Below are 27,639 nucleotides of genomic sequence, written 5' to 3'. Positions count from 1 at the left end.
ATCACTGCCAACAATGCCAATAACCCAGAACAGACTCATGAACTGGTACAATTAAGGAAGCAGCTTGGTCCAACATGTTGGTGAAAAGAAGAGCTACCCAGTCTAATCCCACGCTCCACATCCCTCCAGGTTCTTCAAGCACTCATCCAAGTAGTATTTCATGTTTTTCCCTCTACCACCCTTTCAAGCAGTTTCAGGCCACTACTCAACTGGGGAAAAAAAAAGTTTTTCCCTTGTCATCTCTAATTCCACTACCTAACATTTAAGATCTTTCCTTATAAACTATAATCACATAGGTCCTATCAACTTACTCCAGTCTGGGCTCTTCAATAGTATTTTTCTCTCTGTCTTCCCTTATATTCCACTAACCTCTTTTGTACCAAAGGCAACAAGCCCAATCTATCAAATATTAGTTATACAGTATAGAAACAAACCCTTCAGCCCAACTCATCCATGCCAACCAAGTGACCTATCTGGGCTAAGTCCCAGCTGCCTGTGTTGACAACATCCCTCTAAAGTTTTAGAGGCACCAGTCTACCAACCATCAAGGACCTATTTATATATAGAAAGGTGCTGGATAAAGGCCAGCAATATCGTGAAGGGTCCCACCCAGCCTGCTTATGGACTGTTTGTCCCACTCCCATCAGAGAAGAGGCTACACAGCATCCACACCAGGACCATTACACCCAAAAACAGTTACTTTCCCCCAAGCCGACAGGCTGATCAACACCTCCACCCATTAACCATCCCACCACCACTACATCCATTAGCATCATTTTATGTGCATACAATCAGTATAGGTATAGAATAGTTACTTGTACATTGTGTTTTATAGAATTGCTTTAATTTTTTTTCTAAATTGTGTACATGCTTGTTTTTATGCTGCATCGGATTCAGAACAATCAGTTCATTCCCATTTACAATTGTGTACTGAACAATGACAACAAACCATCTTTAAGTTTCCTATCCACATGCCTGATAAGCATAGCAGAAACACTGTAATTGTGACTGCCTCTACCACTTCCTTTGGCAGTTCCCTTGAACCCAGAATCCTTATTTTGATTCACTGAAGGGTTAAGACCCTTTAAGCTGGGAGAGTAGGCCCACAGTGAAAACACCACTTCCACATGGTCTGATAACCTTTCCCCATCTCCACTACATTTTCCCAGTCCCAGAGCATCACCACCCCTCCCTCCACAGATGTGCCTATGCCAACTAAGGTGCTCACTAAGCTAGTCCCACTTGCCGGCGTCTGGCCCATAACCTCTCCTATCCATGTATTTACCTGCAGTGCACTTTCGGTATAACGGTAGCATTAAATCCTGCATTGTTTCCTTCGTACTTCATTTTTATTCGGAGTAACAGCCCAGCAAAGCCGTGTATCCCAGCAACCCACCTATTTAATACCAGCCTAATCACAGGGCAATTTACAATGAGCAATTAGCCTACTATCGCGGTCACGGGGAGAAGATACAAACTTATGCAGGGCGTGATCTGTCTGGATGACATGCCATTAAAAGCTTTTCATTGGATTTGGCATACGTGACAATAATAATCCAACACCCAAATCAGTGGGTGGTAGCTGCCCCAGCTCTGCAGGTGCAGCCGAGTTTTATAGCGGGGGAGCTGGTCAGAGGTAACGACTCACGTGACCAATGGCCGGCCCGTGATCCACGTGGTCAAGTGAGCCCACGTGACCACTCGGCACTGATTACATGACCAGAGGCCCTCCCCTGACCGGCGTGACACCGACTCCTCGGCGTCCTACGTGAATGTGGCTGCAACCAATTGGTCGGCAGCCCTCAATGACCCGTCCGCCCCCTCCCCCTGCCTGGAGCGGCGCCAGCCAGCGGTATCGGCAGTGCAACGGGACGGTCAGCTGCGGCCTGCCCGGTTACCATGGAGCTCGAGCCGTGCCGTCTCATTCGCCGCAGTGAGGACCTGCAGCACACTGCGCCCCATCTAGCCAATAGCGGGGGCGACGTCCACCGCGCAATGACGTCACGCGAACGATGACGCCAGACACCTTCACCGCCTCTTCAATCCGCCACTAAAAATAAAAGCGAGCTGATTGGCTATTGGTTGTCCCGGCGTGAGACCCGCCCCCAACCACATGCCCCGCCCTCTGCCACCAGTCTCCGTTGATGCGACCTGAGCTGCTGAGCTCTTCCAGCGCTGCTCTGGATTGCCAGCACAAGCTCTTGTGTTTTACCATTTCCCTCCTTCACAGATACAAGAGATTCTGCAGATGCTGGCAGTCCAAGGAGGGGAATAAACAGCCGTCGTTTGGGGCCCAGACCCTTCATTAGGACTGATGTTCTCCCCCACCACCAGATATTGCGCCCTTACGTCCTGCTTAATGCCCTTCCTCCTCCACAGACTGACCGCTGCACCACTCAGTCCTAGCACTCGTCCCCACTCTCCTGCTCTCAGCAGTTTCTGCCCCTCCACCGTCTGGCTGAACTCGGTGTCCCGTTTCTACCCTCTTGTCCCCGACCTCCTCTTGCGCATCAGCCCTCCTACTCACCGATCCTGAGTGCTACCCTTCTGCATCACCCCACTCCCATTTAGCTGCCGTCCTTCCTCCCCCTCTCCCGCTGCTGCTTCTCACTTCCCTCTTTTATCATTGAGGGAGCTGGAGTTGAGTCTTGGTCATAGAATCATGGAGTACTGCAGCACATAATCAGGGCCTTTGGCTCATTTAGTCCAGGTCAAACTATGATTCTGTCTGGTCCCAGTGGGACTAGCCAATTGTTGCCTTGCTGCTGCTTGTGTGTGGGGGGCTTTGGGGTTCTAACATTTTAACTGTCATTCTTTGGGGCACTCCTCTGTTCTCATAGATGTCTGCAAAGAAAAAGAATTCAAAAGAATGTTCCATACATTTCCCGGACATTAAGTGCACCTATTGACCCACAGTATGACCATAGCTCTCTATACCTCTTCCATGCGTGTATTTATTCAAGCTTGTTTTAAGTATTGCCATCCACTGGCAGCTCGTTCCACAATCTCACCACCTTAAGTGAAGTACCTCTCATGTTCTCCTTAAACATTTCACCTTAACCCATGACCTGTAGTTCTCATCTCAGTGGAAAAAGCCTGCCTGCATTTACCCTATCGATACCTCTGAATTCTGTACACCTATCAAATCTCCCCTCTTTGCTTAAATCTTGTTCAGTGACATGCAGCACAGCTACCGGCGGTTGCTTCAAAGGGCAGGGCAGATGGAAATAGAAGCTGGAACTGAGAGACTGCTACATTGTAAAGGATGCCATCCTTCAGGGGAGATGTTTAAGCGATTCCCTGCCCAAGCACACAGCCATTTCAAAACAGAATGAAGACATTATCCAAACAGCTCCGGCCAACATTTTGTCCATCACCAGCATCGTGTAAACAAGGTGACCTGATCATTGTCACATTGCTGTTTGTGGGACTGCGCCATTCAAACCAGCTTTTTATGTTTCCTACATTACAATAGTGGCTGCAGCTCAAAAATACACTTGCACACCATGTTAATGCAAATATCTAATCAGCCAATCATGTGGCAGCAACCCAATATATAAAAGCATGCAGACATGGTCAAGAGGTTCAGTTGTTGTTCAGACCAAACATCAGAATGGGAAAGTAATGTGATCTGTGTGATTTTGACCATGGAATGATTGTTGGTGCCAGACAGGGTGGTTTGAGTATCTCAGAAACTGCTGATCCCCTGAGATTTTGACACACAACAGTCTCACGAGTTTATAGAGAATGGTTCTAGAAACAAAATATATGCAGTCAGCGGCAATTCTATGGGCAAAAACACCTTTGTTAATGAGAGAGTAGCCAGACTGGTTCAAATTAACAGGAAGGTGTGGTTGTTGGAGGTACTCAAATAACCATGCCCTACAACAGTGGTGTGCAGAACAGCGTCTCTGAAGGCACAACTTATCAAACCAGGCTACAGCAGCAGAAGACCACGGACATACACTCATTGGCCACTTTATAAGGTACAGGAGGTACCTAATAAAGAGGCCACTGTGTGTACTTCATTGGCTATCAGGCACTTTGTGATGTCCTTGGTGCTTATAAATGAAAGTTTTTTTTTATTTTCAGTATGCAGAATAAGCAAAGTTACTATTAAACAGCGACATCTGCCATCATTATCACAGCCAAATGCCCTTCCTCACTGACCTAGCCTTAGGAGTGTTCCTGCTACTTCCCAATGTAATTCGGCATTACAGAGGTGAAGAGAAACAAAGACACCGGGGGAACATAGCTGGCCAGGCAGCATCTGTGGAGGGTAATGGCCGGGATGACTGAGAGATTAAGAATCTGTCCTCATGCCAGTTGCTTCTATGAATCCAGCTCAAAACCTAAAGAACTGACAACCAGTCAAAATCTCAGAAGTTATCACGCCGCAGCATAGGAAGGTCTATGGCATTATGGCTCTTCCTACATAAGCCTTTGAAAGAGGCTCTCCATCAACACCACCACTCCATTGATAACAGGACAGAAGACAGAGAAACATAGAAAATAGGTGCAGGAGTAGGCCATTCGGCCCTTCGAGCCTGCACCGCCATTTATTATGATCATGGCTGATCCTCCAACTCAGAACCCCGCCCCAGCCTTCCCTCCATACCCCCTGACCCCCGTAGCCACAAGGGCCATATCTAACTTCCTTTTAAATATAGCTAATGAACTGGCCTCAACTGTTTCCTGTGGCAGAGAATTCCACAGATTCACCACTCTCTGTGTGAAGAAGTTTTTTCTAATCTCGGTCCTAAAAGGCTTCCCCTTTATCCTCAAACTGTGGCCCCTCGTTCTGGACTTCCCATCGGGAACAATCTTCCTGCATCTAGCCTGTCCAATCCCTTTAGGATTTTATACTTTTCAATCAGATCCCCCCTCAATCTTCTAAATTCCAACCAGTACAAGCCCAGTTCATCCAGTCTTTCTTCATATGAAAGTCCTGCCATCCCAGGAATCAATCTGGTGAACCTTCTTTGTACTCCCTCTATGGCAAGGATGTCTTTCCTCAGATTAGGGGACCAAAACTGCACACAATACTCCAGGTGTGGTCTCACCAAGGCCTTGTACAACTGTAGTAGTACCTCCCTGCTCCTGTACTCAAATCCTCTCGCTATAAATGCCAGCATACCATTCGCCTTTTTCACCGCCTGCTGTACCTGCATGCCCACTTTCAATGACTGGTGTATAATGACACCCAGGTCTCGTTGCACCTCCCCTTTTCCTAATCGGCCACCATTCAGATAATAACCTGTTTTCCTATTTTTGCCACCAAAGTGGATAACTTCACATTTATCCACATTAAATTGCATCTGCCATGAATTTGCCCACTCACCCAACCTATCCAAGTCACCCTGCATCCTCTTAGCATCCTCCTCACTGCTAACACTGCCACCCAGCTTCATGTCATCCACAAACTTGGAGATGCTGCATTTAATTCCCTCATCCAAGTCATTAATATATATTGTAAACAACTGGGGTCCCAGCACTGAGCCTTGCGGTACCCCACTAGTCACCGCCCGCCATTCTGAAAAGGTCCCGTTTATTCCCACTCTGCTTTCTGTCTGCTAACCAATTCTCCATCCACATCAATACCTTACCCCCAATACCGTGTGCTTTAAGTTTGCACACTAATCTCCTGTGTGGGACCTTGTCAAAAGCCTTTTGAAAATCGAAATATACCACATCCACTGGTTCTCCCCTATCCACTCTACTAGTTACATCCTCAAAAAATTCTATGAGATTCGTCAGACATGATTTTCCTTTCACAAATCCATGCTGACTTTGTCCGATCATTTCACCGCTTTCCAAATGTGCTGTTATCACATCCTTGATAACTGACTCCAGCAGTTTCCCCACCACCGACGTTAGGCTAACCGGTCTATAATTCCCCGGTTTCTCTCTCCCTCCTTTTTTAAAAAGTGGGGTTACATTAGCCACCCTCCAATCCTCAGGAACTAGTCCAGAATCTAACGAGTTTTGAAAAATTATCACTAATGCATCCACTATTTCTTGGGCTACTTCCTTAAGCACTCTAGGATGCAGACCATCTGGCCCTGGGGATTTATCTGCCTTCAATCCCTTCAATTTACCCAACACCACTTCCCTACTAACATGTATTTCGCTCAGTTCCTCCATCTCACTGGACCCTCTGTCCTCTACTATTTCTGGAAGATTATTTATGTCCTCCTTAGTGAAGACAGAACCAAAGTAATTATTCAATTGGTCTGCCATGTCCTTGCTCCCCATAATCAATTCAAAACTTTCCCTTTAGAGAAGTATCTATTATCTGCTATTACCCGTGTTCCAGATCACAACTTTCAATTATCTTGATTAATGCCCCATGCACAAAATCCTCCTGCCAACACAATCTCAAGGAAGTCACGCTAGTGTCTTTACTTTCTCAGAAGGTTAATGGGCTTTGACGTGTCACCAAATGCTCTAACAAGCTTCTGCAGATGTACTCTTGAAGGTATCCCAACTGGTTGTGTCATTGTCTAGTACAGCGATTCCAATATGCAGGTGCATAGGAAGCGCTGGGAGAGTGGACTTAGTCCGATATATCATGTGCTCATCCCTCCCCACCATCTACAGGATGTACTGCCCAAAGAAGGCAACATCCAAAGATCCCCACCATCTGAACCACATCAATTCCTTGCAGACTTCACCTGGCAGGAGGTATAGATGCCTGAAGAGAACAAGACATAGGAGCAGAATTAGGCCAATTGGCCCACTAAGTCGGCTCTGCCATTCCAGATTTATTATCCCTCTCAACCTCTAGAACCTATCAACCTACATTCTAAATATACACAATGACTTGGCCTCCACAGCTGTCTGAGGCAATGAATTCCTCAGGTTCATCACTAAAGAAATTCCTCAAGTCTGTTCTAAAGTGGCTCCCTTGTACTCTGAGACTCCCCCACTATTACAAACGTCCTTGCAGCATCTACTCTATATCTATACTTTTCAATATTCAATAGGTTTTAATGAGATTACGCGCCCCCCCCCGATTCTTCTAAACTCCAGCACGTACAAGCCCAAAGACATCAAATGCTCCTCATACATTAACCCTTTCATTCCTGGAATCATTCTCGTGAAGCTCCTCTGGACCCTCTCAAAGCCAGCACATCCTTTCTTAGATAATGGGCCCAAAACTGGTCACAATACTCCAAAAGCGATCTGATCATTGACTTATAAAGCCAGGGCATTACAACTCCATTTTTATATTCTAGTCTTCTCAAAATGACTGTGAACATTGTATTTGCTTTCCTTACTGCTAACTCAGCCTACAAGTTAACCTCTAGGGAATCCTGGAACTAGGCCTCCCTTTGGTCTGCACCTCCAATTTCTGAATTCACACCCAAACCACCATGTTCAATAACAGCTAAAGTTGCAAGAGAAGGCTTGTGAACCCTTTGCAATTACCTGGTTTTCTGCATTACTCATAAAATGTGGTCTGATCTTCATCGAGGTCACAATAATAGACAAACACAATCTGCCTAAACTAATAAACACACAAACAATTGTACTTTTTGTGTCTTTATTGAACACATTGTTTGATCATTCACAATCCAGGCTGGAAAAAATGTGACCCCCTGTATTTAATAACTGGTGGAACTTCCTTTAGCAGCAGTAACCTCCACCAAATGTTTCCTGTAGCTACTGATCAGACTTCCACAAAGAGGAATTTTAGACCATTCCTCCACACAAAACTGTTTTAGTTCATCAATATTTTTGGGATATCTTGCATTAACAGACCTCTTCAGGTCATCTCAATTGGCTTAAGGTCTGTGGACTCTGACTTGGCCATTCCAAAACACAAAATTTCTTCTTTTTAAACCATTCTGTTGTTGATTTACTCTTGTGTTTTGGATCATTGTCCTGTTGGATCATCCAGCTTCTGTTCAGCTACCCTGACATTCTCCAGTAAAATACCTTGATAGAATTTTGAATTCATCGTTCCCTCAACCATTGCAAGCTGTCCAGGCCCTGAGGCAGCAAAGCAGCCCCAAACCCTGGTGCTCCTTCCACCATGCTCCACAGTTGGGATAAGGTTTTGGTGTTGGTGTGCAGTGCCCTTTTTCCTCCTAACACGCGGTGTGCATCTCTGCCAAGAAGTTCAATTTTTGTCTCACCTGTCCATTAGCATTGTGGAATATCCAAGTGGTCTTTTGCAAACTTGAGACGTGGAGAAATGAGTTTTTCTGGAGAGCAGTGGTTTCCTCTGTGGTGTCCTTCCACGAACACCATTCTTATTCAGTATTTTTCTTACACTGGATACATGAACAAAGACTTTAGCAGGTTCTAGAGATTTCTGTAGATCATTTACTGTTACGCTTGGGTTCTTTTTCCTCTCCTACAGCACTGCATGTTGTGCTCTTGGTGTGACCTTTGCAGGATGTCCATTCCAAGGGAGTACTGAGTTTCCTCCATTTGGAGACAATTTCTCTTACTGTGGACTGATGAACACTCAGGTCTTTACAAATGCTTTTGTAGTCTTTTCCAACTACAATTCTTTTTCTAAGGTCCCCTGAAAGGCATGGTGCACGTAAACAGATCTTTCTTGAGAAGAGCACGCTCTGTCAGTGACCTAACTTTGTGTCTTTTTTATAGGGCAGGGCACCTGTACAACCCACACCTCCAATCTCATCTCATTGACTGAAAGACCTGACTCCAAATAGCTTTGAACCGCAGAGGTTCACATACTTTATTGAAACTGGACTGTGATTGTTTAAATGGTGTACTCAGTATTGACAAAAAGTACAATTGTTTGTGTATTTTTAGTTTAGGCAGATTGTGTTTGTCTAATTATTGTGACTTAGATGAAGATCAGACCACATTTTATGAGTAATTAATACAGAAAATCAGGTAAGTGTTTCTTACAACTGTATATATTTTCAACTGTTTGGTTCTTAAACCAACCTGCACAAGCCTAATCACTACCTTAGTATATCCACACTATGACCACTTTGCATTCCAGTGGATTGTTTTCTTCCAATTGTGTTCTTTCTTGTAATTTACCTTTATGATTTTCTTGTGGGTGCTCTGTGCCTTGATGCTACTGCAAGGTAGTTTACATTGCACCTGAAAATGCAGCTACTCATACATATGACAATAAATCCGATTTTGACTTTAGAAATGGTGTCTGCCTTTTCTCTCCTACAGCCTTCCCTTAGCCAGATTTTCAATTTCCATCCCCCGCTACTGAATTCTGCATTAGGGAGGATAGTGCGCCGATGGCAAAAGGATAAAATGTCCTGTTAAAGGATACCTTGCAACATTCATGTTGAACTCAATTGACAGGGCCCCAATCAAAGCCCAGCACCAACACTTGTCAATTATCATTTGTTTCCAGAATCACAACTTTCAGTACAATGTGAGTGTGGAGGATATGTTCCTTGGACATAGGTACATCACCTGGTGCTTTATTCAGCTGTCCAATCATATCACAGCCTGGGATGGAAAGACCAATGCCCAAGAATGGAAAAACCTAGAAAAAATGGTGGAATCAGCCCAGGACAAGCCCTGCTCATCATTGAACACATCTACAAAGAGCACTGCGACAAGAAAGCAGCATTCAACATCAAGGACCCCCAGTATCCAGGCTGTTCAGTCAGGAAGGAGGTAAAGGAGCCTTAGGCCCCACACCACCAGGTTGAGGAACAGCTAATACCTCTGAACATCAGGCTCCTGAACCTTCACTCACCTCAACTCTGAACTGATATTACAACCTACAGACTCACTTTCAAGGAATCTACAACTCATGTTCTCAGTATTATTTATTTATTTCATTATTATTACTTTTGTTTCTCTTCTTTTGCACTTTGAATGTTTGTCAATCTTTGTGTGTAGTTTTTCAGTGATTCTATTGTATTTCTTTGTTCTACTGTGAATGCTTGCAAGAAAAGGAATCTCAGGATAGTATATCTGTAGACCATCTGTTGATCAGGGACGACCATGGATATCTACACAATCCAGGGCAGTACAATATGCAGAGCAAGCTGTTGCCCATGCAGCAGTGACCCCTCTGCAGCTGATGAATTCACAAGAACAGTAGAGACCGATACAGTTTGGCACCAGCAAGCTCAACGTAGGACTGCCTTAGGGACTCCAGCTCCAGATTTTTCCCTCAGGGTTTACTCCTGAAGCCTTCCCCATGAGTGGGTATAGCCACAAGGCAGCGGAGTTTTGAGATCAGAGTCTTCCTCCTCCTAGGTGAGCAGCCAACCACAGCTGATGAGCCCCATCTGCCCAAAGTGACTAGTTTTAAGGCGCCAGTAACCCACCGTTGCTCCTTCTCCTGTCAGTGGAAATGTTTCAGCTGGGCTTACTGGTTGAGCGACAAGTGAAGGGCAGGAAATAGACTTGGTTGTCGGAGGCTATTTGAGACACACGCCATTGGGAGCTTATCCCCGCTGGCTATGACAACCTTAAGGAAACGACATTCACGTACTTTGATAATAGATTTACTTTCAACTTTGGGAGTGGGGTAGAGGTCTACACCCAAGAGTTCTCAAAAGACACAACCATTTTCCCCTCATGATCGCAGGACACTGTCTCCTTCTTTTTAATCCCAGGCAGCACTGACAACTATGATGTTGTTCTCTCCCAGTCTCAGCCTTGAGAGGGAAATTTTTTATCAAATTCATTTCGAGATTCTAGTTCCCTGAACATCCCTGACTTTTTCCATTCAATCTTTCAAAGTCAGCTTCTGTAGCTCTGGGAGTCCACTCTGCCACAGTATGATACTGGTGCTATCAAAGCGTAGTAGCTTGTTTTATTCATTTGCCAGGAAGTGGACATTACTGGTAAGACTAGCATTTATTGCTCATCCCTAGTTGCCCTGGAGAAGGTGGTTTAGAGGCACCGCCATGAACTGCTGCAGTCTATCCAGGGAAGCTGTACTGGGAAGTAAGTTTTCTGGGATTGGGAATGTGTGGCAATATATTTCAGTGGCAAGATGTTAGAGTCCAGTATTAAGGATGAGGTTTTGGGGTACTGTAGTTGGAGGTGCACGATACCATAGCTAAAATCAGCATTGTTTCCTTCACAGGAAATTTTGCCTGACAGACCTGTTGGAGATAACAGGCAAGATAGACAAAGGAGAGTCAGCCGACATTGTTTACTTGAACGTTCATTAGATCTTTGACAAGGTACCGCACACGAGGCTGCTAAAGACGATAAGAGCCAATGGTATTACAGGAAAGATACTAGCCTGGATAGAAGTTTGGCTGACTGGCAGGAGGCAAAGAGTGGAAATTAAGGGGGCCTTTTCTGGTTGGCTGCTGGTGACTAGTGGAGTTCTGCAGGAGTTGGTGTTGGGTCTGTTACTTTTCACATCATGTTAGTGATCTGGATGATGGAATTGATGGTTTCATGGCCTAGTTTGCAGATGCTATAAAGACAGGTGGAGGGGCAGGTCGTGCTAAGGAAGCAAGGTGTCAGTAGAAGGACTCGGACAGGTTCTGAGAATGGTCAAAGAAAAGTCAGACGGAATATAGTGTAGGGAAGCGTATGGTCATGCACTTTAGTAGAAGGAATGAAGGCATAGACTATTTTGTAAGCGGGGAGAAAATTCAGAAATCAGAGGTGCAAAGTGACTTGGGAGTCCTTATGCAGGCTTCCTTAAAAGTTAACTTGCAGGCTGAGTCAATAGTAAGGAAGGCAAATACAATGTTAGCATTCAACTCAAAAGGACTCGAATATAAAAGCAAGGATGTAATGCTGAGGCTTTGTAAGGCACTGGTAAGATCACATCGAGTACTGAGACTAGTTTTGGGCCGACATCTAAGAAAGGATATACTGGCACTGCTGAGGGTCCAGAGGAGGTTTACAAGAATGATGCTGGCAATGAAAAGAGTGAACATATCAGGAGTGTTTGACGGCTCTAGGCCTGTACTTGCTGTAGTTTAGAAGAATGGGCTGGGAGGGTGGAGGAGTATATCAGCCATGATTGAATAGTGGAGCAGACACAATGGGCCAAACAGTCTAATCCTGCTACATCTTATGGTCCTAAGTTAGGGTGTTGTATGATAAGAGGGAAAATCTGCAGAAAGTGGTGCCCTTGGCTTCCTGTTGCCTACTTACCACCTCTCACACATACTCAAATTTTGCTAATATACCTCAAAAGAAATGATAAAAGGAAACTGAAATACCTGTAGTTTTTTTTTTAAGTTTGTTCTGTATCATTTTGCCACAACTGGGCATTCTATATTATGATTATGAGGACATACAGTCCCCTTTTATTGTCATTTAGTAATGCATGCATTAAGAAATGATAAAAAAAAACTATAGGTATACATTTAAATAAAGATCAGCTTGAGGTTAATTTGTACACCAAGAATCAGCCAAGAATTTGCTCCTGCACCTCTACCTCCTCAGGCGACTAACAAAATTTGGCACGTCCCTTTTAACCTTCACCAACTTTCATCACTGTACCACAGAAAGCCCATCTGGATGCGTCTCGGCTCGGCAGTGCAAGGAACTACAGAGAGTTGTGGACTCACACAACCTGCCCTCATGGACTCTGCCTACGCTTCTCGTTGCCTCGGTAATCAAGGACCCCTTCCATGCAAGTCATTCTCCCATTTCTGCCTCTCATCAGGCAGAAGCACCTACCACCAGACTCAGGGACGGCTTCTTTTATAAGACTACTGAACGGTCCCCTAGTACAACAAGATGCACTCTTCACAGCTACCTCGTTATGATTCTTGTACCTTACGGTCTGCCTGTACTGCATCCTCGCTGTAACTGTAACATTTTATTCTGAATTCTGTTATTGTTTGCTCTTATTATTACCTCTATACACATTTGAAATGAAATGTACAGATGGGATGCCAAACACTGTTCCTCAGTACAGGTGACAAAAATAAACCAATTTTCATCAAAACTAATGTAGTAGGAGCAACAGGCAATCTTCTGAAGGAACTCAGCAGTTCGAGTAGGATCTGTCGGGAGAAAGGAATTGTCATCGCTTTGAGACATATGCTCCAGATTCCACTATCCACAGTCTCTTGACTTTCTCCAGTGTGGCAGAATTTCACTGAAGTGTTTAAAATGTCTGTCCACTTTCATTACACTTTGTTAGAGAACTCACAGAAGGAACAGTTACGCTTTATCCCAAATTCTTTTGAATGGAACCTGAGATTTCCCAGCAAATTCCTGACCCAGATCACGGGATGTATTGTCTGGTGGCACCAATGAGAGACTCACAGGGAGAGCCTGAGCAGGAGCCTTCAAGGAAGAGAGCCGGTTAGCAACTGAAGAGACGCAGGGAGCACAGGGATATAGGGAGGGGAAAGGCATAGGGCTTGGTCTCTGCCTGTTCTAAAGGTGCATATTGGATCTCCACTTCAGGCAAAACACATACTTAGTGACCACTTTATTAGGCACATCTGATCGTTAATGCTAATATACAGACCAGGCAACTCAAATGCATAAAAGCATGCAGACATGGTCAAGAGGTTCAGTTGTTGTTCAGACCAAACGTCTGAATGGGGAAGATGTGTGATTTAAGTGACTTCGACCGTGGAATTATTGTTGGTGCCAGACTGGGTGGTTTGAGTATTTCAGAAACTGATCTGCTCCTAGGATTTTTACACACGAAATTCTCTAGAGTTTAGCGAGAATGGTGCAAAAAAAAATTCATCCAGTGAGTGGCAGTTCTGTGGGTGAAAACGCACTGTTAAAGAGAGAGGTCAGAGGAGAATGGCCAGACCAGTTGATGCTGACAGGAAGACGACAGTAACTCAAATAACCACACGTTACAACACTGGTGTGCAAAAGGGTATCGCTACCTATAACATGTAGAACCTTGAAGTGGATGGGCTACAGCAGCAGAAGACCACACCAGGTTTCACTTCTGTAACTAATAAAGTGGCCACTGAGTGTATTTGCCTTAACTTAGTTTGATTTCTGTGTCACAAAGTTGCATGTTCGAACCCCAGTGCAGAGACTTGTTCCAAAGATTCCACTACACTACCAGAAGGCAAACTCTCCCAGGTGACCTGGCCACAACTGAACCCTCCATTAACATCTGCAAAAGCAGATTATCAACCCAAAATCTCATGTCTGAACAAAACATGTTTCTTCCTTCTTCCCTTCTAAGTCAGTACTTAGTTAGTATAGTGTGAGAGACAGCAGAAAACATGCTTTCATCAACCTTTCGTATCCCCCTTCTGATTTTTTCCATTGCCTTGGTTTAACCTGGAGTAACCTGCTTTTCAATCGGTTAACAAAGTGGCATTCACTTGTAAACACAAGCGATTCTGCAGATGCTGGAAATCTTGAGGAACACACACACAAAATGCTTGAGAACCTCAGCAAGTTTAGCAGCGTTCATGGAGAGGAATAAACAGTCAATGCTTTGGGTTGAGACCCTTCGTCAGGACTGGAAAGAAAGGGGCCAGAAGCCAGAATAAGGTGGTGGGGGGGGGGGGTAGAGAAGGTGGGTGGATAGGCCAGGGGAAACGAAGCGAGAAGCCCAGAGAAGATAGGTGGAAGAAGTAAAGGGCTGAAGAAGGAGTCTAACAGAAGAGAACATTTGACTATGGAAGAAAGGGAAGAACACAAATCAGAGGAAGGTGATGGTCACCTCTCATTCCTTCTCTCTTTTTCCATTCCCCATTTTAATTACCCTCTCACCCCTTTTCCTCACCTGCCCATCACCTTCCTCTGGTTCTTTCCTCCTTCTATAGTCCACTGTCCTCTCCTATGAGATTCATTCTTTTTAAGGCCTTTGCTTCTTCCACCTATCCTCCCAGCTTCTTGCTTCACCTCCGTTCCCCCACCCACCCACATTTCCCCTCACCTATCATCTGCCAGCTGGTTCTCCTTTACCTCCACTCACCTTCTTATTCTGACTTCTGCCACCTACCTTTCCTTTCCGACCCTGATGAAGAAGCCTCAGCCCAAACTATTGACTATTTATTCCCATCCATAAATTCCACTTGAATTCTAAGTTCCTCTAACATCTAGTGTGTGGGGGGTCATTCATTTGTGTTTGTTGTTGTAATGCTAGGATCCTAACTCTACAAAGGTCAGGGATCGAATCTGGTGGTTGGTAAACTCTGCTCCATAGCATATTGCATGGTACTGTATGTTTCCTGGCTTGTCTTCCTCTATATTTTGCTGGTAGAATTTGTGACGAGGGGCACACAGGAATGAGTTAGATCAGCTGGTTGAGTGGTGTTGCAACAAAGAGCTCACACTCAACAGCAGAAGACCAAGAAACTGAGAACATACACTATTCTTATTGAGGGGTCCACAGTGGAAAGGCTAAGCAAATTTAAGTTCCTGGGTGTTCATGTTTCTGAAAATCTATCCTGAGCCCAGTACATTAACGCAATCACGAAGAAGCCACACCAGCAGCTAGGCTTCATTCAGAGCTTCAGGAGATTTCCAAAGACTCTAGCAAATATCTACAGTTGTACCATGGAGAGCATTCTAGCTGAGTGCATCACAGCCTGATATGGAGGGTCCAGTGCACAGGATCGCAAGAGGCTGCAAATTCAGCCAGCTCCATCGCGAGCACAAATCTCCCCCCCCGCCCGCCATCGAGTACATCTTCAGAAGGTGTACCTCAAACAAAGTCCATTACTAAGGACCCTCAGCGTCTGGGAGACACCCTATTCTCATTCCTGCAGCTCAACTCTCCCACCATCGAGTACATCTCCAAGAAGGGCTGACTCAAGCAGCGTCCGTTACTAAGGACCCTCACCACCTGAACAAGCTCCCTTCTCGTCAGTACGATCAGAGCAGATAGACAGGAGGCTGAAGGCCCACGGTCAACGATTCAGAAACAGCTTCTTCCCCTGTCTCATTAGATTTCACAACGGTCTCAGAACCCATGAACACCGGCTGGTTATTCCTTTTTGCTTTACACTTTTTATTTGCTTTTGCATATACAAGGTTATGTCTTTGCACAGTACTCATTTTTGTTTTATTTTATTTGGAGATACAGCACGGTAACAGGCTATTGCAGCCCAATGAGCCACACCACCCAGTTACACCCATGTGACCAGCGATGCCACTAAACAACATACTTCACTTCATTCATACAAGTCAGCAATAATATATCTGATTTTCATAAATTGCATTTCTGGCTCCAGGGAGAAGGGACACCCCCAGAGGGCATTTCTGTTATCTGCTGGAAATTCCCAGGTCCTGCTCAGTTCACAGTCCAACAGGGTTCATTTGGACGGTAGTCCCAGCCTCCCTGTGCTGCCTGGTATCTAAAACTCAAATCCATTCTGGGTCTGTGGTGAACTTTCTGGGTTATACAAGAGCTGAGGAAAGTATTTTATGTTAGCACTCCTGGGGTGGAGAGAGGAACGAAAACCGCTCTTGATATCCATTGGGGAACTGACGGAGGAATCGGAGGGAGGCCGGTGAATATAGGCCAGGTCCGGCAATAATGCCCTCCCGTGCAGAGTTGTTGATGTTATAAACTGTGCATATTTTCATGGTGTTGGTCACGGTCCTCTGCCACTGTAGCCATCCACTTCAAGGCTTGATGTGCTGTGAGTTCAGAGATGCATGCCACTGTTGTAACTGTGATAATGGCCTGACTGGTTGTAAACAGCTTCAACCATGTTTTTTTTCACACCATTCTTTGTAAACTCTAGAGACTGTTGTGCATGAAAGTCCCAGGAGATCAGCAGTTTCTGAGATACTCAGACCACCCTGTCTGGCACCAATCATTCCACCGTCAAATTCACTTATTTCTACCCCATTCTGATGTTTGCTCTGAACAACAACTGAACCTCTTGACCATGTCTGCATGCTTTTATGCACGGAGTTGCTGCCACATGATTGGCTGATTGGATATTTGCATTAACTAGGTGTACAAGTCTGCCTAATATCAGTGTAATGCATTAAAATTGAGATGATTATCACCGCAGACTCAACTCTGACAGTGTTTCTCAAAGAGAAACCAGGAATATCTGGAGAATATTATCCCAACAGAAGATTACGGAAAGCTTCCTGTAACACATCTAGGGAGTCCACACCATGGGAAGGTTGTAGGGATTTAAACTACCTCTCCACTACTGCAGATATACAGGTACACAGGATCAGTCAGTGAACTGGTACTAAACTGGATGGTCCGAACTGTATCACATTGTATCACATGGATGAAAGAAAAATGGAGGCCAATGTAGGAGAGAAGGGTTAGATTGATCTTAGAGTAGATTTAAAAGTCGGAGCGACAACGTGGGCCGAAGGGCCTTACTGTGCTGTAATGTTTTATGTCCTATTTAAGGAATTCTTAAACAGGCACAGAGATGACAGAAAATCGGAGGGTTACGTAAGAGGGGAGGGCTAGAATGATTTTAAGAGCAGATTAAAAGGTCGGCACGATATCGTGGAAGCGAAGGATCTAGAGTTCTAAGTTCTGTACAGCAGCCTGAGAGTACATACACACACACACAGTATCCGCACCTGATTTGAGACAGCGTCAGACTCCGAAAACTTCATAAACTTTTGCTTTTATAGTTAAGATTTCACGGACTTGCAAAGCTAACCCCTCTGACTTCCCATTAGAGAATTAAATCAGAAACTACTGGCTAGTCTTGGGACGAGTTGCGTTGTTAAACAAGATTCAGAAGTGTCGGGGAGGTACTGCCTGACCCCACCAGAAGGTAGCGTCTCCCGGCCAAATTGCACCAAGCATTAAATCCCGGAGAATGATGTGAAAACTGTCAGCGGATTCTGCGGAGGTGATTAACACATTGTGGAAACGGAACTCGGTTCTGCCCAGACGGGAGACACAACAGCAATTAACCAGAGGTCAGGCGTCACCCCAGTAATAGCCTTGACACGGGTCTCTATTCTGCAGCTGCGCCTGTGTCGCCCTGTAAACATGCCGTATGTCAAAGGGCAACCGTATCCCCAAATAAAATACACACTGGGGGAAGACAGCTCTCCTCAGCCCACATCTCTCCAAGGACCTTCCTCACTCTGTTCTTATCCTCCCCCCTCCCCTCCCCCAACACAATCTAATACACATCAGACCCACATCTAAACCTGCCCTGCTCCAGCTCAGTACTGTACCCCTGCAATCGGGCCCTTTCAGCAGGCTGCCCACTGCTGAACTAACCCAACTCTCGGCGACGTTGGCAGAGGAGCAGCTCTGGTCTATTTTTAAACGCACGCAAGTATTTATAACCGAGGTTAAAAGACGTAAATAAAAGGGCGAGGAAGGAGGAGGAGGAGGAGGACAGGCAGGGAGGGGGAGAGCTAGAGACAGGAGCTTCTCGGTGGGGTATGCACATTCCGTGGGCCAGCATTCAGCACCATTTTGCTAGTCAGCTCCTTGTGGCCTAAGTGCTCCCGGCACTGATAGCAGCGTTACGGAGCATTCCGTCCTTCACATCACGGCAACCTCCAAGCCCAGGGAAAAACACACACACACACACACACACACACACACATAAAACAAACCAGCCAGACGCCGAGCGAGGGATGCAAGAGGAAGCAAATAAACCCATCACTTACTCCGGACGGAACTCATCCTTTCTTTTCAGCCCCCAGTTTCCGAACACGAGGGGAGACGGTAGAGAAAGGAGTCTCGCTGATTAAAACAAAAAATCCTCCCACACAATCTTGCAGCCCACTGCAAACAGCCCAGAAGGCTGCTGACGTCACCGATTCATGAATGGATGTAAATTGGCCTGTTTTAGAATTCAGCACAGGTCTGTGAGCGGGGAGGGAGGGCGGGGGCAGGCCCGAGCCCAATGCCTACCTCCGAACCAGAACACTGATTGCACCGTCCCGGCCTCGGGAGCTTTAATTCCGCCTCAGCAGGAGCGCGCCGGGCTTCTCCGGGTACCGACCCCGTCCGCAACTTGGACGCCAGGTGCTTGTCCCCCAGTGCTGTCCCGTGAAGGGTGGTCTGCGGGGCAGGGTGCTGTACTGGGCAGACAGGTCCCCGGAAAGACGATGATAATAGGGTGCTGGCCTTGAATCAGATTTATTATAACTAATTCAGATGATATGAAATGTGATGTTCTGCTGCAGCATATCAGTGCAAACGTCGTTACTATAAATTGCAAAAAAAAAATAGTGTTATAAAAAGGAATGACAAAGTAGCGTTCAGAAATTTGATGGGGGTGGTGGTGGTGGTGGTGGTGGTGGTGGGGGGGGGGAGGAAGAAACTCTTCCAAAATTGAGTGTCTCCAGGCTCCTGTACCTGCTTCCTGATGATAGGAACATGTCCCGGGTGATGTGGGTCCTTAATGATGGGTGCTGCCTTGTGAAGGTGTCCAGGATGGTGGGAAGGCTACTGCCCACGATGGAACGGGCTGGGTCTAGAACTTTCTGCAGCCCTCTTGCGAGACTGTGCATTTGCGTCTCCATACCAGGTGGTGATGCAAACATCAGGCTGGACATCTGGAAAAATCTACAAGGCGCCGTGATGACGTACCAAATCTCCCTAAACTCCAAATGAAGTTACAGTTGCTGGCGTGCCTTCCCCACCACCAGTTGGGCCCCTCTGAGATGCTGACGCCCAGGAACTTGAAGCCGACCCCTCGATGAGGACAGGCGTGTGCTGTCTTGTCTGATTTCGGGCAAAGCTGAAGCTGGGCGCCTTAAGGACACAAGCCAACCAGCTTCCTGAGTTCCTTTCTCCCTAAATGCACGCCCAGTAGTATTTGACGTAGGCAGAAACTGTAGCGCTCAGGGAAAAACCCACACGGCCACGGCGAGAACGTGTCAACTTCACGCAGACAGCACCTGTGGTCAGGATCACAAGAAGGTCTCTGCGGCAGCTCTCCTGGCTGCTACTTTAAACCTTGTTCCCTGATGGCGACAGCAGAGGCAATCAGGAGTTCAAAGTTCAAAGTAAATTTATTGTCAAAGTATGTAGATGTCACCGCATTAATTTTCTTGTGGGCATTCACAGTACAGAATAGAATCAATGAAAATCTGCACACAGAGAAGTACAAACAACTAATGGGCATAAGAAGACAAACTGTGTAATTACAAATAAATAGATAGATAGATAAATAAATAGTATTGAGAATAGGGTCCTTGGAAGTGAGTACATAGGTTATGGAACAGTTCAGAGTTTTGGTGAGTGAAGTTCTCTACGCTGGTTCAGGAGCTGGATGATTGAAAGGTAGTAACTGTTCCTGAACCGGGTGGTGTGGGACCCGAGGCTCCTGTACCTTCTTCCCGATGGCAGCAGTGAGAAGGGAGCACTGGGCCTGGGTGGTGGGGGTCCTTGATGATGGATGCTGCTTTCCTGCGACAGCACTCCTTGATAGATATTGTCAGTGCCAGGGAGGGCTTTTCCTGTGATGGACTGTATCCATTACAGCCCAGAATGTGGAATGCACAGGTCAGAATGTTCAAAGGCTCCCCGCTGGGGACCATTGTAGGTTAGCTGACCCTGCTCAGTGGCCATGCCGGGCGAGTGGGCCTCCTCCCTCTGCATCATTATTTGTGGCCCACACTATACGTTGGCCTTACCTGTGCTGGCGCTGGCGCTGGCACTGAATGTTCACCATGATGACCAGCGTCTCCAACATGTCCTTCCTGCAAGCAGTTCCGTACGGAGAGAAGAGCACAATCCAAGATCGATAGCTTGCCTTGTCTGTGTCATCCGTGCCCTCCCTCCCCTACACCTCCTCCTGTGCACGCATCCAGGGCCCTAAGCAGCCCTTCCAGGTGTTGCGGTCTGTCAGATGTGAATTCTGCAGTGCTATCTGTGGTGACCAGTGCTCCTGCTCGGGCCTCACCTACTTTGGTAAGACTGAGCAGAAACAGGATCGTTGCTTGGCTAAGCACCTGCGCTCTGTCCTCCTGGGTCTCCTGGTTGACGGCCATTCTGACTTTCCTCCCCATTCCCACACTTTCACATCAGTTCTCGACCTCCTGTACTGCCAGGGTGACGGTGAACACAAACTCAAAACTTATATTCCACCTGGGCGGTCTACAACCTGACGGCATGAACATTAAACTCCCCAGGATCAAAGACATCTTCGAAAAGCAATGCCTTAAAAAGGCAGCATCCGTCACTAAAGACCCCCATCATCCAGGACATGCTGTCCTCATCTTACTACCATCAGAGAGGAGGTACAGGAGCCTGAAGACACACACTCAACGCTTTTGGAACAGTTTCTTCTCCTCTGCTATCAGATTTCTGAATGGACACTAGATCAACCCATAAACACTAACTTACTATTTTTGTTCTTTTTGCACTAATTATTAATATTTATTTATTTATTTATTTACTTATTTATTTATAATTTATAGTACTTTATGTATTGCATCGTACTGCAGCCACAAAACAAATTTCACTACATCTGTTAGTGATATTAAACCTGATTCTGATTCTCCAGCTTCCAGTGATCTGCTCCCCCTCTGTTCCTTTCATTATTTTCTCTCTCTTCCTGATCTACCCATCTCCTTGTATACCCCCCACCATCCCCATCACCCCCGTTCTTTTTCCCCTCCCTCCCCTTTCTATCTGCTCATCACCCACACACTCCTCCCACTGGTTCACCTCCCTCCCTCCCTCGAGTCCATGCGCCCACCTTTCTCCCCTATCGGATGACATCACCCTCAGCACTTTGTTGCCTCCACCTATCAGCCCCCAGCTTCTGAGGCCATTCCCACTCTCCTGTCCCTCCTCTGCCCATCACCCCTCCTCGCCTGCATTTACCCATCACCAGACAGCTTTTGACCCACCCCCACCTTTTTCTACAGGATACCCAGTGTTCACAGACACGGCCTGACCCACACTGTCTTCCTCCAGTGCTTTGAGAGTTGTTCCAGATTCCAGCACCTACGGTCTCTTGCGTCTCTACTTTGTGTACAGCTCATCCCACTGATGGGTGGTGCAGTAGCATTGCGAATGGCCTAACGCCTGTGACGGAAGCTCAAATCCGTGGCTGTCTGTAAGGAATTTGTACATTCTCCCCACGATCGCATGGATTTCCTCCCACATTCTGAAGACGTACAAGTTAATGGGTTGATTGATCACGAGTGTCATTGGGCAGTGCAGACGCATTGGGCTGCAAAGGCCCGTTACCGAGCTGTATCTCTAAATAAAATAAAAATTACGCCCATGACTTTAAGAGCAATTTCTCATTTTCCATTCCCCTTTTTGCACCAGGACTGGCTAGATTCAGGAAGATTTATTGTACCTTTCCCACCATTGGTGCTTTTAGGGACTTTGGAAGCTTCACTTTTGTTGTTACGTTTGTCTTCAGTGACAGCAAATTCCAATCTGGCAAGGTCTTGCATTGTGTAGGGGCCTCTCTTTATTGACAGTCAGAACAAAAGGTGTTTCAAAGACCGTCTCCTGCTGCTGTTGCAGATCTTAGATCTGGAAGAGAAACCCCTGGGTTTCAACATCTGGGCCACTGACTTGCTAACCTGGTCGCAGAGTCAGTTTATCAGCATTCTACATGGGTCATTCCTCCACAACGACCAAAAGCCTGCCTTTAGGATGGGGACAGTAAAGGAGAGCTCCCTCAGGTAAACCTCTGTGCTTAACCTCAGCCCAGGGCCAAAATCCAGATTCATCCATTTGTGTTTCTGAACCTCTGTGCTTAACTTCAGCCCAGGGACAATATCCAGATGCATCCATTGTGTAATTTTTCAATAGCAAGCACCTGATGGTTCAACACAACTTCTTATGCCAGCAGAACATCAAAGTATGCAACTGACAGTACCCATTGGATTCTGCTGAAGTCTTGGCAAGTTATACCTGCAGTGACAGTTACAAAACAGACAGGCTTCAAAGAAGAGTGCTTACTCTAATGGAGACACAAGAGACTGCATATGCTGAAACCTGGAGCGACACACAAACACCGCAGAAAGGCAGTGTTTATGGTGGGATGTTTGTATTGAGACCCTTTATCTGTGCCATCTACTATATGTAACCTTTATTTGTCTTGCTAGGAAGATAAATGTGCCGGAGTGTGGCAGCCCAACACAATCCTCACCGATTTGATTTGACTCAAATAATGCATTGCATTGTACCTATGTTTTAATGTACACGGGACAAATAAAGCTATTCTTTAAGTGGACCCAGATCAAAACATTGACTGTCTATTTCCCTTAAAAAATGCCTCTGAGCTTGTTCAGCTTTTTGAGTGCTTCATCTAACTCAACCAGCAAGGAACTCCCTACACTTGGTGCTACCATATATATTGTACACATTGATATAATTCCATCCTCTGAACACATGCCTTATTTATGTAACTACACACAAATATCCTATACTACAGTCCCTCTTTAAAAAATGCATGCTGCAGGAAAAATTTAATAAGATGTCATTGCAATTAAGTTTTTCATTGCACCTGTACATACACATACTTGTGCATCTGACAACAAACTCAGCTTTGACCCTGGCAAGACTGTAGCTGGAGGGCTGGGTACAATTTTGACCACTGTATCATTGGAGGCAGTTCAGAAAACATTGATCCCTGGGATCAAAGGATTACCCTGTGAGGAAGCACTAAATGGGACTTGACTATCCACTAAACAACGTATAATACATGTCTCAAATAAAGCTAATCTCTTAAACAGATAGTGGAGTTGTGCTGCATGCAAACATGAAGTCATCCAATTGTATATTGTAGAGTGGCCACAGAAAGCCTGCTTCTTCTTGGCTTCTTTCAGCAAATGTACAGATCTCCCTCCACTGCCCCCCCACCCTCAAATTGGAAGCAGGTTCACACAGAGAAGTCAGTAAACATCAACCTGAGCTAAACTGTCAAACGATTGTGAAAGGAACTGTGCTACACTATCAGCCACTAGTTCAGCTGTTGTTCCATGGGTACCTTCACTCTACAAGGAACATTCACAGTAGTACAAGTACCCACATGTCCAATTTCACTCCATTTTGGATGAACACAAGTAAATTATTGTTCTGCTTTTGATAAAATTCAACATGGACCCCTTGAAATGATTGGGCATTTCTAAGATCATAATAGTGTCCCAGGAGCTCTTTCTATCTATTGGTGATAAAATGTACACATTGACAGAATTTATCTCACTCTTTATCCACATATGCCCAATACACAAAACTCCTGCCAATGGCCTACATACTGTCCACACAAATGTCTTCCGCATGTAGCTCTTCCATGATCCATCTTCTGAGAACACTTAGAATGGCTCCTAGGTAAAAGGCAAAAGGGTGTCACCTTAAGCCTGATTTATACTCCTGTGTCAAATGTACGCCGTAGGGACCACCGTAGGGTGACATGTACCTCCCCAAAAAAGTAACTCAGGTGTCACGGCGACGCAGACCACAGCAACTGTGATTGGTCCGCTTGGTAGCATCGCATTTCCTCCGATGCATTTCTGGTTGCTTTTCTCTGCCAAGTCTGTCCACAGATGCAAAATAAATGGTTGGAGACAATGAACCAAATCGTCATCTACCTGCCGACATCTGAAAATATTTGAAATGCAGTTCCTCGTCCATGTGTCTCACAAAGAAACTCAACACAGTGGCATAGAAACCCCACTGCCAACTAGCGTTTTGGCGGTGAATTAGAGTGACGCAGACACAACACATGCTCGCTACGGCATAGGGCTACACAGGGGGATAAATCAGGCCTACGGCGTAGCCCGTACGCAGGCTTTAGTAAGCAGAGGACACAACGTTTGATTAGGAAAAAGAAGGAAGTGCAAGTCAGTTATGGGAAACTGGTACTAAGCGAGTTGCTCAAGGTTTATTAGGAATACAGGAGGAAACAAGAAAGAAGGCAAGAAGGAGGAAGGCAAAAAGGAGCCTTTCCAAATAGCAATAGGATTATGATAAGTCCTATAACCTATGGTCACTTTATTAGATACCTCCTGTACCTAATAAAGTGGCCTCTGAGCATATGTTAATGGTCTTCTGCTGTTGTAGCCCATCCATTTCAAGGTTTGACGAGTTGCGCATTCAAAGGTGCTCTTCTGCACACCGCTGTGTAATGTGCGGTTATTCGAGTTACTGTCACCTTGCTTCCAGTTTGAACAAGTTTAGCCATTCTGACCTCACTTATTAACAAGGCACTTTCACCCACAGAACTGGATTTTTTTTGCTTTTCGCACCATTTCTCTGCTTGAAAATCCAGGGAGATCAGCAGTTTCTGAGATACAGGTGTCCCCCGCTTTTCGAACGTTCGCTTTACGAAACCTCACTGTTACGAAAGACCTACATTAGTATCCTATTTTCGCTTTCAGAAGGTGTTTTCACCGTTACGAAAAAAAAATTCAGCGCGCGATAAAAGGCAGCGCACCCCGAGCAGCCGCTCTCCCCCGGATTCTCGCCGGTGTTGCTTAAACACGAGCCTGTGAGCAGCCGTTTGCAAGATGAGTTCTATGGTATCGGAAAAGCCTGAAAGAGCTCGTCAGGGTGTTACACTTACGGTAAAACTAGACATAATTAAGCGTTTTGATCGTGGTGAATGAAGTAAGGACAACGTGAGTTTGGCTTGTGGAAGTTGACGAAGATGATGTTGAAGAGGTTTTGGCATCCCATCACCAAGAACTGACAGATGAAGAGCTGATGCAATTGGAAGAAAAAAGGATAACAATCGAAACCGAATGAGTAATGATAAAGTACGACTTTAATTTTGAAAGGGTATGTCGGTTTAGGGGATATTTGCAGGATGGTTTGAGTCCTTATTAAAGAACCGAGTGATAGAAAAAACGCGAGGCTCAGCAGTCAAGCAAGCCTTCCACATCAGCCAGAGCAGACGATGAACCTCGACCTTCGACATCGAGGCGGGCAGAGATAGGAGAAGATGAGCTTCCTGCTCTAATGGAAACAGGTGACGAGATGACACCCTAGTGTCCCACCACCCAAACCCCCAGGCCACGGACAGATACCGATTCGCGGAGAATGCAAAGGTAGCCGGGAGGCACACAGCACATCTTTAAGAAAAAAGCTGAAATAAACATGCTAATTAATTAGGTGCCGCTGACACATAATTGTCGGCCCAGATCAGAGACGACACAATTGGACATCAGCCCTGATCTGTGCCGACAATTACGGGCGGGACCTAATTAATTAGCATGTAAGTGATACTACACTGTACATACATTATTTCTACTTTATATAGGCTGTGTATTTTTATGTGTTATTTGGTATAATTTGGCAGCTTCATAGCCTAAAGATTACTGGAGAGCGCTTGTGCATGTTTTTGCCAACAGCGCTTGCGTGAGATTTTCTGCCGACGGCGCTTGCGTGAGATTTTCGCTCCGGCGATCTGTGCGGGCAATCGTTGTAGAGAAGTATTTCTACTTTATATAGGCTGTGTATTTATCATATCATTCCTACTTTTACTATATGTTACTGTTATTTTAGGTTTTATGTGTTATTTGGCATGATTTGGTAAGTTATTTTTGGGTCTGCAAACGCTCACAAAATTTTCCCATATAAATAAATGGTAATTGCTGCTTCGCTTTACGACATTCCGGCTTACGAACCGTTTCATAGGAATGCTCTACCTTCGGATGGAGGGGGAAACCTGTACTCAAAACACCCTGTCTGGCACTAACAATCATCCCACGGTCAAGGTCACTTAGATCACATTTCTGCCCCACTCTGATGTTTGGTCTGAAAACAACTGAACCTCTTGGCCATGTCTGCATGCTTTTATGCAGAGTTGCTGCCATGTGATTGGCTGATTAAATATTTGCATTAACCAGCAGGTGCACAGGTGTAGCTAATAAAGTGGCCACTGAGCGTATATTAAAAGCAACAGGGTAACTAAAGAATGGAAGAACTTCAGTAGTAATCCATGTTGGAGCCAGGGGATTTCAGTGAGTATCTGAGTGAATACTTTTCACTAGCGTTCATCGCGTTGAGAGGTGTGGAGGCTGGAGAGTTGGGTACATTGATATCCTAGAACACATCTGTATCAGGAAGGAGGAAATGTTTGAGGCCCTATTCAAAAAAAAAATTCAACATGGATCCCTTGGAACGATTGACCATTTTCTGAGGTCATAATAGTGTCCCAAATGGTTTTGCTCTGTAATGGTGGTAACTTGTACACAAGGGCAGAATGTGTCTCAAAACAGGTCTGCAAATCTCTGGTTAGAGCACACTTGGAATATTGTGTTCAGTTCTGATCACCTCATTATATGAAGGATGTGAAAGCTTTGGAGAGGGCACACAGGAGATGTACCAGGATGTTGTCTGGATTAGAAAGCATGTCTTATTATGATAGGTTGAGTGAGCTAGGCTTTTCTCTTTGGTGCAAAGGAGAATAAGAGGAGACTTGATAAAGGTGTACAAGAAGATGACAGGCACAGATCAAGTGGATAGCCAGAGACTTTTCCCACGGTGAAAATGGCTAACACAAGGGGACATCATTTTAAGGTGATTGGAGGAAAGTGCAGGGAGATGTCAGAGGAAAGTTCTTTGTACAGAGTGGAATGTGCTGTGGGTGGTGGTAGAGGCAGATACATTATGGGCATTTGAGAATTCTTAATAGGCACGTGGATGACAGAAAAAGATGGAAGGTAACGTAGGAGGGAAGGGGTTAGATTGATCTTGGATAGGTTAAAAGGTTGGCACAACATCACGGGTGGAAGGTCCTGTACTGAGATGTTTTTTTTGGTCACTTACAGTATTTTGTATTGAAGTTCGTCATCAAACATTTCCATAAGATGTATTTCAGATAT

General features: G+C 45.5%; 1 protein-coding gene across 9 annotated transcripts in view; it reads right to left on the bottom strand.

The window, feature by feature from the left end:
• The window catches only part of si:ch211-45c16.2 (mitogen-activated protein kinase kinase kinase 13), a 204,334-nt gene that overhangs the window by 126,604 nt on the left and 50,091 nt on the right, over nucleotides 1-27,639 (bottom strand). The window contains exon 1 of one of the 9 annotated variants that reach the window (XM_063051549.1): nucleotides 18,502-18,646. The exons of 7 other annotated variants lie outside the window; for them this stretch is intronic. The gene's annotated coding sequence lies outside the window, so the exon portion shown is untranslated. Of the gene's footprint in view, nucleotides 1-1,285; nucleotides 1,377-18,501; nucleotides 18,647-27,639 lie in introns of those variants that run through there. One more of the 9 variants, XM_063051548.1, reaches the window with a different exon arrangement.

The sequence above is a fragment of the Mobula hypostoma genome, chromosome 6 (genome assembly GCF_963921235.1).
Source record: "Mobula hypostoma chromosome 6, sMobHyp1.1, whole genome shotgun sequence".
NCBI classification, from domain to species: Eukaryota; Metazoa; Chordata; class Chondrichthyes; order Myliobatiformes; family Myliobatidae; genus Mobula; species Mobula hypostoma.
The sequence above is the reverse complement of the archived record's forward strand: the minus strand, read 5'-3'. Positions and strand labels throughout refer to the sequence as shown.